Consider the following 14687-nt stretch of genomic DNA (forward strand, 5'->3'; position numbering starts at 1 on the left):
ACAGTTTTCTGAATTAGCGAAAATCACTCATCTCCCCCCTCCCCCTCTCGATGTGATATAAACACATTTTTCAACTAAAATGACTAAAAACTCTTTAAACACGAAAAACAATTCTTTGCAATTTGAAATATTTCTCCAAATAAACAAAAAATACAATAAATTACATTAATAGTAGCTTTTAAATGTAAACAAATAATCACGCAACTCTATTGCTTATAGCCAAAGTCGCCAAGCCATCACGTTACTGTAATCCAGCCGATCAGTGAGCGAAGCCAACTCCGACCGATTAGCGGTCTGATCTTTTGAACGAAAACTGGTATAACTTTGATATACCCCCCCAAAAATTACGCGCCAAATCTGGCACTCCCTACGGACTTTTTAGGGCTGCTGTTTCTTATTTTTGTGTTGCCAATTTAGGTTTTTTCAGCTTTTAGGTTTTTAAATTTAGTATTTTCTTGTATTTTGTAACATTTTTTGAGTTTTTTTTTTAAATTTTGTGGCAACAATTTTTGCATTTCATATATGTTTTAGCGCCATTTCATTCATTCGCCATTTCTTTGTGAAGTGATCAAGCAGATTTCTGACTTGCTGGATTTTCCAATTATAATTTTTTTTCTATTAATTATTTTTATCTTTTAGCTTTCAATATGCCTACTGTATATAGTGTTGTTGAAAAGTTTCAGGGAATTTTGAGTCGGAAAATTGATAGTTGTTTTTTATTTTCGTCGGGTAGGCCGACAGTTGGAAGGCCAGGTATTGTTAATTGTTTATTTGGTGCATCATTTGGCTCAGAATATGCAGATGTTAATTGATTTTTTGACGGAGGTTGGATTGTTGAAGGCTGCAATCTAGGGATCTGAAGGAGAAGAAAAAAAAAAACGTGCCAAAACAGGTATTTTGCTTGGCGAGAAAAAAAAGTCGCCAAATTTCCGATTTGGGGGGGTATATCAAAGTAGTTCCCGAAAACTTTTTAAACTTCATATATTGCCTAATTTGTTCTTCCACCAAAGAGATCTTCCACTGCACTTTTCCTTTGTGTACAGAACTATCCTGCTGTAATTTATCTGAACGAAAATAAAATTTGTTTCGTCTTTAAATTCCATTATCTTTTCCTTTAGTAATGTACGGATTAGTTTGATAATCTTTAAAGTATTCTTGACATTGGTGCCAAAACTCAGATGGATTTGAGCCGAGAAACAAATGTTGCTAGGTACGGTACTTTCTGATCATTTAGTTGGGAAAATCTAAAGCACCGATCCGGTCACATGGTACAACTACGACGACAGAACACACGTTTTGCATGAACCTTCCAGTACTTTACTTTAAAATACGTCTCGAGATCTAAAATTTTTGCTTTTAAGAAATGAAGGCTTCACTCTTTCTCTCTCTCTACGTTTTATCTATTCTCAATTGACACATATCACGGTAGGAAATTTTATTGCAAAAAGCAGAGCTGGCTTTCTTATTGTTCTTTGGCAACGGGTTAAATATTTATTTCAGTTCTCGCTCAACAATAGGTTAAAATAAACATTAATCATTTGAGAGATATAACCATCCAATGTTTAAATTAATTAATTAATTAACAAAAACGTTTCCGATTCGATCCATCGCGCTTCGAAACCATGCTTGCCACAACTTAATTACACACAAAAAACTTGATCAAAATCGATCCAGCCGTTCAAAAGCCTTATGGTGACAAACGTCCGCACAGAAGATTTTACTACTGCACGATAAGACAATCCAGCTTCACGAAGGCCGACGATTCTGCCCCGTTCAAACTCCGAAATTTGCTCAAATTTCGCTTTCTTTCGTCAAAGAGGCATAGTAAAGATTCAGTTAACGTTTATTCTAGCACATAACCACCGATAATCATACACGCCTCGCAACAGCCGTCTATTTATATTCGGTTCGATCCGCCGTTCAGAGGGCGCTGCTCAGCATATGCATGCGCTACCGGTCTGCAATTCTAGTCATTTGCATATCATGCCCTACTTTACATTTCCTGCAATTTTCAGGTCACTCGCGTAAGTCCTTCGTGGGGTTGCAATTTTCACAAACAGGAGTGTATTTAAGGGGATCGAGTGTTCTTATTTTTATTCGTTTTTGTTGCTAGTGAATACATTTTTGGAATGTATAGTAGTTATTCATTTCTCCCCATTACCACTCGATTTCAGAAGCTTGAATGCACTTAATTTATGAAAAAGTATGTCTAGAACTGTTTAGTTGGAATTAGGCGGAGTCTTCAAATAGTGTATAAACACGTAACGTATAAATTATACTATAAAATGAGGATTCTTTTGATCTTACATTTTGAACATTATTTGAAAGAACTACAGAATGCACAAAGTAAAGAAATTTTATCATGCACAATAACTGGAAGTAAAACAAATGTATGACAAAAATTTTTAATTCTCAAAAAATACTCTTCAAATAGTCAAATTTAAATAATTTTTCTGTAACATTTTCTTCGTCAAGAGCTCCCTTCAAAAAATTTTGTTCAAAAAAAATCTGTCTACTAGTTCACGATTTATATGTTGCTGAAGCCATTTGCATAAATGAGAAATTGTTACGTAGGGGAGGGTGGCCCAAAGCGGGTAGGTTTTCGAAGAACGACTCGAAAATTGTAGTTTTCGGATTTTAATCGCAACAATTTCGGTTTTATTTCTAGCAGGGTTCTTGAACTTCAAAATGAAATGTGGCAATACTTTATTTTAATTAGTATTTGATGAACATTTGAAAATCTATATTAGGTACTCAGTTGACTACTGGGTAGATCAACAAAACAGTATAGAACCAGTGGTCAATATGCCATGGCCGACTATTGGAAATGCATAAGAATTCAGTACCCAGTGGTCAGCCACCCCTCTAAAAATAATTGAGTTGAAGAAGGAGTTGAATTTCTAATTGAAACGTAATATTATACTATCCATTAAAACATAAGTAAAAGCAAATTTACATCAGAACGAAAAAAATAAGGGTACTTAACATTTAAATATGATGCGTCTTCTTAAGAAAAAAATAAGCAGAATCGCAAACTAGGATGATGGGCACACCATTTAAAACAAAATGACTCATTACTACTTAATGAAAAGTAATTACAACTTCACTGTTATTGGATGATAATTGGGGACAAGTAAAGGAATGTGGGAATGCATCATATCCGATTTTGAGTTATATATATGTTCTATTTATGAGCAGTTTTATGTCCTTGTGGCCGACTACTGGAGCACTTTTGCATATAAATAGAGCTTGTATATAAATACGTAGAGATAAATAGCTAGTTAAACAAATGTTTATATACATAAAAAGTAGTTGAAAACTTTGTACTGCATCTATACATATAATAAAATAAGATGTTTGTGTGTGTGTGTGTGTGTGCGTTTGTGGCGCGCATCCCGGGAAAACGGTAAGGCCTGGAAAGATGAAATTTGGTACACAGGTGTAGTTTTTGCTGAAGTTGTGCACCTCGGGCTTCGATTTTTGATATTTTAACTAGAAAAAAAGTTATTTAATGTTTTATGTGATTTTTAGCACTTTTTAGTACTTTTAACCTCACAGACCCCGAACCAATCGCGCCAGACAAATATTTTTTGCACTATAGTGTCTGAAATTTAATTTTAAATGTGATGAACAAAAAAATTTTGAAGATAGAGCAATTTTTGTATTTTTTATGAATTTTTGAAAAAACCTTTATTTTGCATTTTTTTCTGGGTTTAATTTTTTCTAAACGCATCCCGTGAAAAATATAATAACCACTTTTCTACCATTTTACTATGTAGTAGCCAGAACATTTCGCCCTCTACAGAAAAAAAAAGTTTTCAAAAATGTTCAAAAGTTTTTTTTTTACAATTTTTTAAAGGCAGAACGAAGATATGAGCTATCGCTTCACACCGAATATCTGCTGTCCGCTGCGAATATGACGTAACGCAACCACGTGATCTAACCTGAAGTGCGTAACTTGCTTTTTTCTTTTCTTCCTTTCAAAGGATTCATTCGCTTTTTTTTTCTTTCCAGGTATTTCATTTGCTTCTCCCCCCCCCCCCCCCAGATGTTTTGCTAAACATTCGATTTCGGTTAATCAGACGGACCACATCGGATCGTTTTGGTCCCAGTCACTTTTTTTTTTTTTTTAATTTCAACAAAAATAATGATTTTTATACTTTGGCAAACTCCGGGTACCACAAAGACATAAATTTTTTGTGCATTTTAATAAATAAGTAAGCGCGTTTTTTTTTTTTTTTTTTTTTTTTTTTGCATGATTTTCTTTTTGTTAGGGAATAAGATTGGAGGTTACATCAAAATAAATAGAGATAGATGAGAAAGTTTAGATGGATCGAATAGGTAGATAAATATACATTGAGGGTACAAAAAATGTTTTTTTTTTTTTAAATTTTGTTCTCGAATTAATACTTTTTTTCTTTGAAAAAAGATTGTTAATTATTCTCAGAGGTAAATTTCCATGGATCTAGAGAAAGATAAATCTACAGGTCGATGTACAATGAGAGATAGACAGACCCCGTTATTTAAAGAACAACAAAGGGGGTTGGGGGGGGGGGGCGCCGCTGCGATTTGAAAACATTGTTAATTACTGTCAGAGGTAGATACGCATAGATGGTATAGATAGATAGATAGATAGATAGACAAATGCAGAGGTCGATATAGTAGATGGAGGCAAGAAAGAGACATGCCCGTTATTTAAGGAACTTCAACGGGGTGTCAATGCTCCCCCCCCCCCAAACACACCATGACTTTGAAAAAACAATGCTTTCAAGTAAAAGTGGAAGTGTTTTTTTGTTATTTTTCGACAGAATTTGCATGAAGTGCAAGCAGTTTGTGTTTCCCCTCCCCCTCCTTTAAAAATATTCCAAACGACGGAACTGGAGATAGATCTAGAAAATATTTTATTTAAATTAATAATGATATAGATATAGATCGATTGATACCGCCACGAAACTTATTTAAGCAGCCGCCGAAGGCAGCAACACTGGCGTAAAAAGGCAGATGATAATATTGATATATAGAGAAAAACATTGATTAATACCGTCGCTAAATTGTCTCCGCAGCCGCCGAAGGCGGCAACCCTGGCGTAAAAAGGCGGACCAGCTAGTCGCCGAAGGCGGCTAGTAGTGAATAAAATATGACAACGTATATAAAATACAAATTGAGAATGGAAAAAAGGTTAAAAAACCAGGAAAACAGCTGTTTCGGCACTCTAAAATACAAGTGCCATCATCAGTGCATTAAAAACGAAGACAGGTTCACCCGACTAAAACACAGTCAAGGCGAACCTTTTATCCATTCTCAATTTGTACTTTATATACGTTGTCATATTTTATTCACAAATGTTTATATATTTGCATGATTTTAAGGAAAAAACAAATCATACATAAACAAGGTCTCTAGTTACTATAATTGTTTAACGAGATAAAGCGTTTTTTTCTTTTAATTTAAGTAAAATATATGAAACTGGGTGAGACTTTGATGAGTAACCACAACACTGTTTTGTTTAATTAACAACAGAGGTTTGATATTGCGTACACTTCGCGGCACCTTTGGTCTTTCCCAACGGCACCCCAGGATGACGAGGCATCCACTTTGGGAAACCCTGCTCTGTAAGTTATAACTCCCAGACTACCTTTATGGATTTTGCATTCACACTAAATATCATGCGAAGAGAACGAAAATAATTTGGAACACTTTAAAAGGTATATCAACCATAATACGTGGATCAAACTTTAAAAAATAAATTATTTAAGCCGTAAGTAATGTACACAATTGTAATATTGAATAAAATATAATGCAGAAAAAAATATAGTGTAAAAACAGCTAAGAAAACATCTCCTAAATGAGTTCAATTAAATAACTTGGGAAGAAAAAAATTCTCAAATTAGATAAAGGATAATCACATTCATAGCTACCGCATTTTAGCATAAAAGTTGAATAATATCAAGTTGAATATTATGAAGTCGAATAGTTCAACCCATACAGATCATACAGAACCATCAAGTCATGCAGAAACTTCATTTTATTATTAAAAGAAAAGAAAATTCCATGATGTTTTCCCCAAAAATGCGCATTTTCTTTGTTTTTCATTTAACTTAAAACTATTTTCTTAGAAAAGCAAAAAGATATTTCGGAAAAATAGTTCTAAAACGTAAAATACTTCCAGAAACATTCCACACTTCAAGAAAGTTTGTAATGATAAATGATTTTGAAAAACTTTTAAAAGATGCAAAGATTCCATTAGTTCGAACAGTAACAGCATTTTCTTCGACTAAATTAGGTTTCTTTTTGAGGAAAACAATCTTAGATTTGTAATGAATTTTGGTGAAAATAATGAGTTTTACGTATTGTACTCGGAAAACTTATCATAATGAAAAGTAATCCTTAAATAGTTTGGGAGAGTGTATCTTAATTATGGTTCGTCCATTGATTGCCAATACGCAGTTTTGTTGAAGGAAAGCGAAGAATTTTTCGCATGAAAAAGAAATGGCAGTGCTTTCAAATATTGAATAGATTCATTAATATAAATGACGCAAGTTAAAGTTATTAATTTGTATTAATAGAATCTTTTTTATTTATTTCACAAGATGTAGCTGTTGTATGCATCAATTGCAGCATGATAATGGAAACGTCAAGAATTAAACAGCACGTAATGAAATAAACGTTTCCGAGTTATATCCACTCTTAGTTTTTTGCAACGCAGAAATTCTTTTTCTCGTCCATCAAAATCAGAGCGCCCCCCCCCAAACAATGGCACACAATAAACGTTGCGGGGTACACCCACACAAGAACGAGAATACCCCAAAAATGAAAAAATACCCCTAAAACACCTCGTAAAAGATAACAGGCAATGTCCCTTTTCGTTTCTGAGGGCATCCCTGCCATAACTACCAAAAGGGTTTTTTTCCACAGAATCTTTTAAGAACATTAGTTAATTTTGTGAAATGTTTTTCTTTTTTTTTAATTGAATTTATTTGAACAGCTGTGACGTATAATACCATTGAGAAAAAAAGATATGTACAGATGATACGAATGTATGTACGAATTTACGTACTCTTGGGGACCAGAAGACTAGTTCACTAAATCGAGAATTCGTAAAACCATAAAGTATTCTTACAGCAGAAGGTTTTTTCGTAAATTTGAGGTTCGTAAATTGGGCGTCAATTGCATAAAAAATTTTAGTGTAGCGTATTTTTACGCTTTGTATTTTACATTGGGCGAAAAAAAAAAGCAATTCGACTATTTAAAGTATTAAATTAGAGCGTGTTTATAATTCTTGAAATTCAAAATGTGAAAAATTCTTCACGTTAAAAATCACAATAGAACGCATCTCCTCTTTCCCTGCCATCTTATTTATTTATTTATTCATTTTTTTTTTTTTTGTGGCATTTATCACTACTATCGTCTTGGCTGTTTTCGAATGTACAGTGAATTTTCGACAGGTCAAAATTACAGGGAAAGTGAAAAAAATCGAGCTATCGAAAATTCGGTTTATCAAAAATAAAAACAAAACCACAGAATAAAATACTACTACTAAATCTTATTACATTTAAAATATGAGCGAAAATTGATATAATAATGTGTCAAGGAGATTATATCATTATATAAATTCAATAGTTTGTAAAGGTTGAAAAATAAATTAATTTGTTAATTAATGTTAGAGATTTATGAGATTCACTTCGCTCAGACGCCTTTTGATGCTTTTCTTTTGTTCATACCATTTGAAAGAAAGAACGACTTCGACATATTCAGTTACGACAGCAAGTAAAATCTAAAGAAGGTCACGAAATAAAACTCGGCTTATCGAACATTTAAACTTAACCAAATTCGGCTTATCGAAAAGAAATAATATTCAGTTGGAAGGGAAAAAACATTCACTTCGGCTTGTCAAAGTTTTCGACTCATCGAAGTTCGACTTACCGACATTTCACTGTATTTCATTCCTCTAAAAATCGTCAATGAGTATTTTCACACCTTGAAAAAAATCTCTAGCAATCTCCCTGCGTATACTACATTCCCTGTTGCTAAATAAGTTAGTGGTAAATCCGTCCGTCTCAATACCTAATCTTCTACAAATCTCGGTGATTCACTCCCATGCTTATATACAAATGCCACTTCAATCTTTCCAGTCTTCCTCCATTATGTATCTATAATAGGATTAGGAAGAGTTTCAAGAACAACCCCCACCTTAATCCCTTTACCAGCCGAGGTTTAATGACGAACACGAGTTCAAGCATTGCCATGGCAACGGGCCTCAAAGAGAAAATAAATCCGAGAACCTGAGGTGACAACGTAACTTGTTAACATCCCGGATAATCCGGTTTCATAAGCTTCGATAATTTGCATATTTAAGAGCGAAACAAGTTAAAAATCGTCAAGAAGTATGTGCTATTAAAACTGAGATACCGAACAGCTTGACTGACTTAAATATGTGAATAATTACACAGAGGAACAATTTTTAACAACATTTCTACTGAGTTAGATTTTTGAGTCGCTTTAGAGTAAAACAGGCACTTTGATTTCAAAACCGTAGTTAGTTTCTTTTTATTATGTCAAGTGTTTTGTTTGTCCCTCATGGGAATGTGTTAACTTACCACGGTAGAGCGTTTATTACAGAAATCCTTACAGCTTCGTCTGCTAGTGACATAACATAACATTTCAAAACTGAAATAAAATGTTCTTTTATAAAAATTTAATATTATTGTTTCCGACTAAGTTCAATTCACCTTTTTGTCGCGGCAAAAAATTAAAATTTCAGCAAGAAATGTAAAATAATTCAGTGTTCATCCGTAACGCTAAGTTTTTGTTTTCTTCTGTATTTTCTATGCAATGTATGTCGTTGTTGCTTGCCTGAAAATTATGTTTGTATTACATTTTTTCGAAAATGTCATATATTTGAGAATTGGTAGCTTTGAGCCTACTGCAGAAATAGCGAATGTCGTTCTTTGAAATGATTCGTTCATCAGAGGATCGTTCTTGTTTTTGACCCGTACACTGAGCTTGTTCATTTGAACGACTTCGTTCATTTCAAAACGTTGAAGGTGATATCTCTACGAGACTTACTTACATTGAAAATGGTTCATTGGTTTCGTTACATTATTTTTAAGAAAAGCGACTAAAAAAACATAACACTTTTAGAAAATATGTCAATAAACATTTGATCAAGAAACATTTTATTTGGGTTTAAATGAAAAACAATTCAAGTTCATTTTGTGAGCTATTTCTCTGGTAACCAAGTGTTAAGACATGTTTTTCCAAAAGTTCTGTACCTTCAGGGTTCAACATTTAGTAGATAAATTTTATTTAATAAAAAAATTGACAAAATTAACATGACGTCAAAAAGTTTGCAAAAATGATCTCGAAAAATAAATTAAAAATCCCCGAATAGCGTCATATAAAACATTTTGAAAAAAAAAAAAAAAAAAGAAAAAAAAAGATTTTGAATGTTTAAAATGAAAGTAATATCGAAAGATATTTAAATGATTATAATAATTAAGAACTTAAATGAGACAGAGAGAACTGTATAGATTAAATTACTTTATTCAAATGAACGGCGCCTCATTTTTCAAGAGATCATACTTCACCGTTCATTCTAAAGAGTCGGTCTTTTAGACCCGTTTATTCATGAACGACGCATCCCTAGCCAATGTAGCTCTTTAAAACTTGATGTGATACAGTAAAACTGAGGTCATTTTCGGACTTAGAGGTTATAACTTCGTCGGAAACAAGTCACAGATAAGAGACGGTCAAAACGCTGCTATCCGTAAATATTTCGACAAGATTAACTAGTATGTTGTGGCCATCACGAAACTTTCTTCCACATTTTTCTTTTTTTTCTGATCCCTCCCCATGCTTGACGAGGAAGCAATATTCCCAACAAAAACAAAATTACACATGCAAAAACTTGACGACCATCCCAGTGTCTGAATTATTGCAAAAGCAAAGCAAAGAGCGAAAATTGAAAGTTATTTTAAAAGCCTTGCTTGAATTAATTACAAATATTTTATTTGTTAACAAACATAAGATGGCAACAGTTAAAAAATTTTAAATCATTGAGATAATATTTCCGATCATTTCAATTAAAATCACGAGAAATACGCAGACGACAATCTATTACGATTTATCTTTCTTATTGTTGCATTAATAAAGCTATTTTTATTCGCTAAAAAAATAATGATAATAAAAAACTAGTATGTTGTGGCCATCACGAAACTTTCTTCTATATTTTTCTTTTTCTTTTTTTTTTTTTTCTGATCCCTCCCCATGCTTGACGAGGAAGTAATATTCCCAACAAAAACAAAATTACACATGCAAAAACTTGACCCAATGTCTGAATTATTGCAAAAGCAAAGCAAAGAGCGAAAATTGAAAGTTATTTTAAAAGCCTTGCTTGAATGAATTACAAATATTTTATTTGTTAACAAACATAAGATGGCAACAGTTAAAAATTTTAAATCATTGAGATAATATTTCCTATCATTTCCATACAATTCGCAACTCCAACGAACTATAGGGGGCACTGAAGTCACTGTCTAATGGCGGAATTGAAAACTAAAACAAACGCACATGGTAACGAAGAAAATGCTAAAAGTGTTGTGATTTTTGTTCGTACGTATGATTGTTTCGCTTTATTCTTTTTAAATTAATTTTCAAAGTCTTGTTGATATTCTGACCCACGTAGAAAGAAATGAGAATTCAAGAAGCATTACTAAACGTCAAACATTAATGCAAAGTACGTAGTTCGTAGTTCTAAGCAGCCATTTTCACGATGTTGAATTCGATATTTATCAATTCTTGATAAAACTAAATAATAATTGTGGCCTGACAAGAATAACAATTAATGCTAGAAAATTTAATATGACATTACAAATTATTACCAAAAGAAGATGATACTTCTTTGCTTTGCTTTGGCTAGCGCTTGTTTTCCATTTGTAGCTGAGGTATTTCTCTTGAATTTCCGAATCGGTTAATTTAAAAATTTTCTGTTTCGATTTTTCTAATTTCTGAGTTACGATTTAATTGTGTCATGTTATGCAAATCATCAACAAAATTCTCACGGATATATGGTGGTAGTTTTCTTTTCAGTTGATTGACCATTATTTCTTTTTACTTATCGAATTCTGTAATCTTACTACCATTTTATTCCACTCATGATAAAATTTGAAAATGGTTTAACTAAAAACGCGAAATCTCGCCAAGGCTACTTTGCTCGCACAATGCCAAAATTATAACCCTAAACAAATTTGGCGATACCTTTCAGCTGAGAATAAAGGAATAAAGTAAATTCTTTCTCGGTTATTCATTTTGTTCTACGATAATATATTCAAGAAAATATTTTGCATACTGTCCATTCCAACTAAATGCTGCTGTAAAATATGGTAAGTTTAATTAATTTAAGATTAAAAAAGCTCCCATATTCTTACAAATTCATACAAAACAATAAAAATTTTTACCTTGTATAACGTTATCCAAGTTTGTTAATCCAGAATTTTCGCTTTCACCTATTATTAAGGAAATAATGAAAACTAACATTATTTTGAGGAGCTCGAGAATACTACTAAGGGACGAATTAATTTCTGTAGCTGAAAGCAAACTAAGACACATCGATTGCGTTAATAAACACTCAGAACAAACTGCCTGTGTTTACGTCAACAGACACACATGGAACGCAACGTGGCAAAGTTTTAGTTGCATTCGCCGCAAGGTAGCGTATTCGAGCGCTGGAGTTCCGAATTAAAATCACGAGAAATACGCAGACGACAATCTATAACGATTTATCTTTCTTATTGTTGCATTAATAAAAATATTTTTATTCGCCAAAAAAAAAAAAAAAAAAAAATCAACACCTCTTGGAGCGATCGGCGTCAAAATAGAACCAAAGCCTGTTTACATATGGATTCACATATATTCCAAATTTCAACCAGAACGTAGCATTACTTCTTGAGGTAGGGCACTCAAAATGGAAAAAAAGAACGGGTGATTGCGCTACCCCCTTTTTAGCTGTTGACACAAAAATAAAATCAGTTCTTATACCCACTAAGGGCTACTTGCCGATAAATTTTTCTTTCATTCCGTTCATTATTTCTTGAGATACAGCAGTCACAATTGACGACAAAAAACGTTCTATAGCTCAACCCCCGTTTGAGTTATTGACACCAAAATTGAATCAGCACCTGTTCCTGTTAATACCAACATATGGACCAAATTTTGTTTGATTCCGCCAGTAACTTCCTGAGGAATAGCAAGCACGCGTAACTCGAAAAACGTCCCCATTGCTCCACCCCCCTTGGAGGAATTCGCGCCAAAAACTAATGGGCACAAGTTCACATACGGGCACATATGTGTACTAAATTTCGTTCGATTTCATGCGGTAGTTTTTGTTGTAGAGCGGCCACAAAAAACTGGTCACACACAGACGTGACACACATACATACACACACACATACATACATACACACACACATACACACACACACACAGACAGACAGACATTTTCCAAAAATGGTCGAAATGGACTCAGCACACCTCAAAACGTTCGAATCCGTCAAAATTCGAAATTCGAAAATTTGCACGAATCCAATACTTTCTTCTATATATTAGATATAGAAGAAAGTAAAAATCAGCACCTCTTGGCGCGATTGGCGCCAAAATTGAACCAAAGCCTGTTTACATATGGATTCACATATATTCCAAATTTCAACCAGAACGTAGCATTACTTCTTGAGATAGGGCACTCACAATGGAAAAAAAAAGAACGGGCGATTGCGCTACCCCCTTTTTAGCTGTTGACACCAAAATAAAATCAGCTCTTATACCCACTAAGGGCTACTTGCCGATAAATTTTTCTTTCATTCCGTTCGTTATTTCTTGAGATACAGCAGTCACAATTGACGACAAAAAACGTTCTATAGCTCAACCTCCGTTTGAGTTATTGACATCAAAATTGAATCAGCACCTGTTCCTGTTACTGGCAACATATGGACCAAATTTTGTTTGATTCCGACAGTTACTTCCTGAGGAATAGCAATCACGCGTAACTCAAAAAACGTTCCATTGCTCCACCCCCCTTGGATGAATTCGCGCCAAAAACCAATGGGCACAAGTTTACATAGGGACACATATGTGTACCAAATTGCGTTCGATTTCATGCGGTAGTTTTTGCTGTAGAGCGGCCACAAAAAACTGGTCACACACAGACGTGACACACATACACACACACACACATACACACAGACAGACAGACATTTTCCAAAAATAGTCGAAATGGACTCAGCACACCTCAAAACGTTCGAATCCGTCAAAATTCGAAATTCGAAAATTTGCACGAATCCAATACTTTCTTCTATATATTAGATATAGAAGAAAGTAAAAAGCTTTTGGTCCGCAGGAAAGTTTTAGTGGTTACACATTGGCTTTTTACTGAGTTCGTTTTTTCTGAACGCGCCAAAGGATTTGTCACAGCATATCAGCGGTTTGAATTATAGCATGAGTATTGATAATGTCTCACTTTAATAACTAGTACAAAATTACAGAAAAAATCGACATTTAAAATAGAATATTAGTGAAATACTAATATAATATAAATGCCATAGGGTAGAGGGGTTCTGAGCGCAAAATTTCTCAAACCGTTGTGCCACTGAAAGTATATGGCTATTCTAAGGGCCGATGATCAAATTCGAATGCCATAGGGATGATGTTTTGGAGATTCTTATTTTCCGACATTAGTTTGACATTTACGTACTGAGTCAAAAATTTTGGCAATAGCTGCGTGCTACAATTACAATAATAAGATGCCCATCGGAGTGGTGTGCCTCCACGTATAATAAACGACTGACATAAGTTATCATATACAGCACAGCTTTTCACCACATAACAACAACTTTTTATTCTTTATCTTCTTCAGTTCAGGCGAATAGTTTATCTTAAACTTGATACTGCATCCACTTCAAAAATTCTCTTTTCAGAACATGTAATCCCATTAGAATAGCCGAAGCTTAGAACAAGTGGAGAAACCCACAGAACGACAGGAGCTGCAGCAATGCAAATGTCGTATCTAGTTTCCATAAATCCTACAGGGCACTTAGAAAGTGAAATCTTGTTTCAGAATTTAAGTACTTACTCTCAGAGTTTAAAACCAATGCGCTCCATTTAATACAGAGATTAAACCTACACAGGAAAGCTATTTAGTGAGAGGGCAGAATTGCTAGACCTTTTAATTCGGAAACAGCTGCAACGACGTTATATAAAGCGAACTGGGTCAGTTAAAATAGCTGGTATTAAAGAAATGATTTTAGAAAGTACATTTAAAAAAATGAAATTTAATGCAACTGCTCAACATTTATTAGTTATAATTTCTGGATAGCTAGTGGTATATCCTTTTTTTTTAATCATAAAATCACGCGTTTGAAAACAGTAAACTAAAGAAATAACTGTTGCTCAGTGGTGGGTTCAAGGAGAGGGTCATGGTGGTCATGACCCCCCCCCCCCCTCAAACTGTCAAGAATAGTATCCGTCCACATTGTGTTCATACACTTTTAAAATGTAAACGATTTCGATATTCTTTCAATTCAATAATTATTTTTGAAAATGATTATTTGAAATACTACTTCTTTTTTTATTGCTTGTGAAAATACTTTGTAACGTTTATGCCTTATTCCTGGACGCTTTGGTGCTTTTTATTGACA

General features: G+C 33.8%; 1 protein-coding gene across 1 annotated transcript in view; it reads right to left on the reverse strand.

Moving 5' to 3' along the window:
• The window catches only part of LOC129217792 (calcium/calmodulin-dependent protein kinase type II alpha chain), a 384326-nt gene that overhangs the window by 77041 nt on the left and 292598 nt on the right, over positions 1-14687 (reverse strand). The gene's annotated exons all lie outside the window — the stretch shown is intronic.

Source organism: Uloborus diversus, chromosome 2, assembly GCF_026930045.1.
Source record: "Uloborus diversus isolate 005 chromosome 2, Udiv.v.3.1, whole genome shotgun sequence".
In the NCBI taxonomy this organism is placed as follows: Eukaryota; Metazoa; Arthropoda; class Arachnida; order Araneae; family Uloboridae; genus Uloborus; species Uloborus diversus.